The sequence below is a fragment of the Corythoichthys intestinalis genome, chromosome 4, assembly GCF_030265065.1.
Source record: "Corythoichthys intestinalis isolate RoL2023-P3 chromosome 4, ASM3026506v1, whole genome shotgun sequence".
Classification (NCBI taxonomy): Eukaryota; Metazoa; Chordata; class Actinopteri; order Syngnathiformes; family Syngnathidae; genus Corythoichthys; species Corythoichthys intestinalis.
Genome location: NC_080398.1, coordinates 55,580,250 through 55,586,249, shown reverse-complemented (window position 1 = coordinate 55,586,249; position 6,000 = coordinate 55,580,250).

Here is a 6,000-nt window from a genome sequence, read left to right as displayed (position 1 = left end):
AGTGTGTGATGATCACTCAGCACAGACCATTAAAGTGCCTTTTACAGCAAAAACATGTTTATTTCATGTTTCACGTGGTATTTTATGCTCTTGAATGCAATGGACCGCTTGGATGTGTGTGGAAGCGATTGATACATTTATTCAATTTTTTTTAAAATCCCGCTCAATGAAAATGAGTGACTTCCTGGATTTATGAAGAATGCGAATGTGACGTCAGCGTAATAAACATCTTACAGTCAATACTACAGTATGCAGAATGACTGCGGATTCAGCTGATTTTGGGAATTATTTTGTTTATTTTTTGCATCATGCCAGCCCAGTGTCCAGCAGGCTTTTGTTGTTGCACCAGGGAGAGGCGTATTAGCCTTTTTGGGTTTCAAAAAGTTCCCGTTCATCGCTGATAATGGCCAAAACAAGTCCGACAACTGTGGGACAATAGTATGGTGAGTAAGCTATGTGTTTTATGTCATATCAAATACTGGTATTATGGCACACGTTTTAAGAAGAAGGTTGCTTGCATTTTGTGGGTGAACTGAAAATACTCCCTGTCCACCGAGAAGACCACACGGCCAACGACTGGCGGCTTGTCCCACACCATGGTCGCCGGCTGATAAAGGTGCGCCCACCAAGAATGCGCTTTTCTCGGCTTGGCCACGGACAGCACCCCGCTCCGAAGTTGGCCAGTTTGGCTGGCTGATCCAGCCCACTCGGTCCTATTCGCGTGCTGGCCGAGAAAGCGCTTTCCTCGGCTTGGCCACAAGCAGCACCCCGCTCCGACGTCGGCCGGTTTGTCGACCGAGAATGGCCTATTTTCGGCGTTCATTCCCGGCGACGGGCGCTGCCTGCCCGAAGCAGAATAATGCTCTTTCCTCCTTCTCCGAAGCCAGGCAATGAAATGACAAAAGCTGGACTAATTCCGGTGACATAAAATAATGTTCGGGAGAGGAAGATGTCGGCACTTTTGACCGTTATGCAGTAACTTTGCCCTGTCGTACTGAATAAATGCATTTTTAAGATTTCATATTCCATTTAGCACAAGACTGTTATTTGTCATGACCATACCATTTATTTGGCAATTGGGGAAAAATACTTCGATAGAAATAATATCTTGTAAAAATATTGGAGTAGAGAGATTAAACCATTCATGACATTTTGCCCCTTTCTGTAATATTTTCCTCATTCTGAATCTTACCCCCCTCAATCAATCAATCAATCAATCAAATTTATTTATATAGCCCTTTACAAAACCCGAAAGGCCCCCAAAGTGCTTTACAACAAAACATGGCTCAAGATAAAAAAAGGCAGGAAAATATTACACAATGACATTTTACAAAATAAAATAAAACAAAGAGCGCATCGCAATAAAATTCCAGCAAGTAAAACAATAAAACCGATAAAATCGAAAAAAAAAAAACATTAAAAAAGCCCTTAAGCTAATAAAACCAGGCTATCCTAATCTTTGTAAAAGGCGAGTCTAAAAAGGTGTGTTTTTAGCCGAGACTTAAAAAGACCTACATCCGTGGTGGTGCGGATTTCGGGGGGAAGGCTGTTCCACAGCCTGGGGGCAGCAACCGCAAAGGATCGGTCTCCCCACTGTTTAAGTTTTGACCTTGGAACATCTAAAAGAAGCTGGCCGGTCGAGCGAAGAGTCCTGCCAGAGTTACGAAAAGTTAAAATTTCCGATAGATAAGATGGAGCCTGGCCATTAATAGAATTAAAAACAAACAGTAAAAGTTTGAAATCAATTCTAAAATGGACTGGAAGCCAGTGGAGTGATGATAGCACGGGGGTAATATGCTCACGTCCAGATGTACCTGTTAAAAATCAAGCAGCAGCATTTTGAACAAGTTGCAGCCGAGAGATCGAGGACTTGGGTAGGCCAACATAAAGTGCATTGCAGTAGTCCAGCCTTGAACTTATAAAAGCGTGAATTGCTTTTTCAAGGTCGTGGCGACTAAGAAAAGGCTTCACTTTGGCTAAGAGACGAAGCTGGAAAAAACTTGCTCTTACAACGGAACTAATCTGTTTTTCAAAGTTAAGCCTGCTATCGAATATCACTCCGAGATTTTTAACGTGTGTCTTAAAAATGTCAGCCGGAGCGTCAGAGTTGGGCTCAAGGGCTTTCATCATGGAAGGTGTGCCAAAATTAATAAATTCAGTTTTGCTCTCGTTAAGGTGCAAAAAGTTTTGTGCAAGCCACTGCTTCACATCAGATATGCACCCCATCAATTTAGTAAGAGCAGTTTTTTTGTTAGGTCTCAGGGGCAGATAAAGCTGCAGGTCATCAGCATAAAAATGAAAAGCGATATTATGTTTTTTTATAATTGATCCTAAAGGTAGGAGATAAAGCGCAAAAAGAACAGGCCCTAAAATAGAGCCTTGCGGTACCCCGCAAGACAGAGAAGTTTGTGAGGAGGAAAATTCCCCAATCATTACCGAGAATGTTCTATGTTGTAAATAGGATTTAAACCATTTTAAAGCATTACCACGGATACCTATGAAATGTTCTAAACGAGATACAAGGACTGAATGGTCAACTGTATCGAATGCTGCTGTGAGGTCCAGTAAAACAAGGATAGCCGGGTTTCCATTATCCACAGAAAGAGCAATGTCGTTATGTACTTTTAACAATGCTGACTCAGTGCTGTGTCTGGACCTAAAACCTGATTGGAACTTGTCAAGGGTGGAATTTGTCTCTAAGAAGGTTTGCAATTGAATAAAAACAACTTTTTCTAAAACTTTGGAAAGGAAAGACAAGTGGGAGACAGGTCTAAAGTTGGACAGCACAGAGGAGTCGAGATGGGTTTTTTTAAGAAGGGGTCTGACTACAGCCTGTTTGAAGGCAGCTGGGACAGAACCGGAACTGAGAGAGGTGTTTATGAGAGACAGCAGACTTGATCCAAGGCAACTAAAGGCTTCCTTCAGAAGCCTAGCTGGTATTACGTCTAATGGACAGTTAGTGGGTTTCATGCTACTAACTATTTCGGTGAGGGATGACAATGAAATATGTTCAAATTGCTCAAAGACATTGAGCAGTTCTGAAGGACGTACGTTATCGGATGAGAAACCAGAGTTGCAGACATTTTGCCTAACTGAAGAGACCTTGTTTTGAAAGAAATTGAGAAACTCTTCACATTTGGCAGCTGACACATCAGCATCATCACAATGGGCTGAATTCTAAATCAGATGAAATCGTGACCCTGCCGGCATCATCATCCACCTGGGGATGCTAGAGCGCTCTTCTGACAGGCAGGTGTAAACGGCAGATTAAAAGACTAATTTCTCATCATCTGTGCTTTGCCGATTGTTGTATATAATGGTAAATATATACCATATATAATTATACATGTATAGCACTTTTCCACCTTTCCAGGCACAGAGAATCGAACCCACATCCTCTGGGTTGGGGGACAACTACTCTACCTCTAAGCCACACAACCATAGTTGAACTGTTTCAAAATATGATTTTGATTCACATAATAATGCTATTTAAGATTTTTTTTTTTTATGCTGTCACAGGCACTTTAAAGGCTAAAGCAGCATGGCATAGCCAAGATAAGAAAACAACTTAGACAAGAAACAAGAAAGCAGCACCTGAGACATGTTACACAAATGGAGCCTGGAATGGGCACATGCTTAAAGGCTGTGAGTGGGGCGAGGGGGAGCACAGCACGTCACCTGAGTGACACGACCAAACGCTGCTAAATGCGTTCTAACTATACAATTTGAAAATATCACACATTGTGGTTTATGACGGAAACTATGGCGAATTTTCATCTCGTGTTTGTGTCTTCAGACAACAACTGGTATCCATCTCGTTATATTTTAGTCTCCCATGACACGTTTTCAGCGCATCATCGTGACGTCATCATCATGAAAAAATTGTTCGTTGACGAAATATTTTCGTTATCGTCATCTTTGATGAAAACAACACTGCCATCAAGGCAGCTGAAACCCTCCACCAAAGACTGATAAGTCTTGGTATTTCTCACTGTACTTTGACCTTTGTGCATTCTACATTCTTGTCCAAAATTGCTGTTTGACTTGTGTGACTTGCATTTCATTAAATGACATCACAGAATTTTCCCTGATTACAGTATGAGCTTTAGCCTAATTAAATGTGTGTTTTGTGTGTGTCATAAACTAAAATATTGTTCTCACAGGCACTACTGACATTTATAATTCATCTTTATATATCCTTTGCCATTAGTGCGTGCGAGCAGAAGTGTACGCATCCTTGGAGGAGTGTTTACAAGATCAGCAGTGACAAAATATCATTTAATCCACACCCACTCAGACACCACTCTCTTTAGTGTGTCTTGAGCCCAGTGGGAATACCAGACTAGATTCATGCTTCCGGAGACGAGAAAACCTCATTCTTGGCTGATTGATGGAGTAAAGGCCTGCCCTTGCATTCAAAGAAGAGTGTGCTTTCTGAGGAAATACAACCCATTCATCACTATCTCTGCAACTTTGAGAGGCTTAATTAATGGTGACCTTCAGAGCAAATGTGTGTGAGTGTGAAAAGATTTGTTTGATTCAGCTGTTAGAAACATCCATGAGAAAGTAATGAGATGCTCCCAATGATTTCGTTGGTGAAAGAGATAACAAGGGAAAACCGGTCTTTCACGCAAGGAATATTAGTGTGACGTTGAACAAATAATGATTCACAGAGGTACGTTGCAGAGGACACTGCAAAGGTCAAAATTCAAACTGTTATTCACACATATTCAGGCGTATATGCCCATGCAGTTGCAGATGTCTTATTTTGAGCCTTCTGCTTGAATGGAATTGGAGCTGATAGCTGCTCACATTCAGAGTGTCAGACGTGAACCAGTCTTACACCCTTTCCCCTCTATCATTTGTCTGCACAGCTCTCTCAAATATTCTTGCATTTGAACATGGGCACAAGAGCACTTCAAGGTGATGCAGTTAATGACTTAGTCTGGAATATAAAACAATATATACAGAATAAATGTGCAATGTGTATCTCCAACCCTTTACAAAAAAGAAGAATAATGATACACATGTCTGTTCCACTGTCACAGCAGATCTTTGCCTGTTGCAGGCATCCCAATGACATGCCTATCTTAAAGTTATTTTGACAAATTAACAGCAACATTGAGCCCAATCAGTGGTAGGCATGTGCCGGTATGATATTCTGACAGGATGATAATTTTAAGACAAAATATCATGGTGTCACGGTATCACGGTATTCCAATTACAGCTCTAAAATGTGTTACTTTGAGATATCTGGGTTTAAAATAAAATAAAAAAAACTTTTTTTCCCCATTGAATAGGATTTTTATTTTTCAAAACATTAGCAAATTCGAACATAAGTATAATGTTAAGATTTTTTTAAAAATTATAAATAAAACTAAAATAAATGCAGTCCTTTAGGTGAGCCTAAACCCACAGCCACAGCTCAACATTATTACATCACAACAAAAATAATTAAACTATTTTCCACAAATAGCACATGTGCATGACTCGTATCGTGTTTAGATTATACACACACTCGCTTTCTCAACACATACAGTTGCTAGAGAGAAGAAAACACGTTTTACCACCTAGACACACTAAACATGCTTGAGTTAACTCTCATAGCTGGTGGGAAACATTCTTGAGAGTGTTTACTAACCTTTAATTTTGTATAAATGCAAAATCATATTGGAGATATTGCCTCTTTGGCAGCCACCCTCCGCAAACATGTTTTACATGTTAGTTGGCCCCTCCTCTAAGCCGCGGCCTTCTGTAACTTTTCTGTAGCCGAAGTATTCCCAAACCAGAAATTTTGTTTTCTTCGATGGGAGGGAAAAGTTTAGTAGTTTCACTTCCTCCAGCCATCGTGTAGCGCAGCTGACTCGCTGACACTAAGCAACAACCAGGGTTGAGCCTTGCATCTGCAAGCGAGGGATTTGCATTTTTGGGACATAAAAAATAGCTAATACCTTAGGGACGGTATGACGGAAAATTTTTGCGGTTTTGAAATCTTGACTT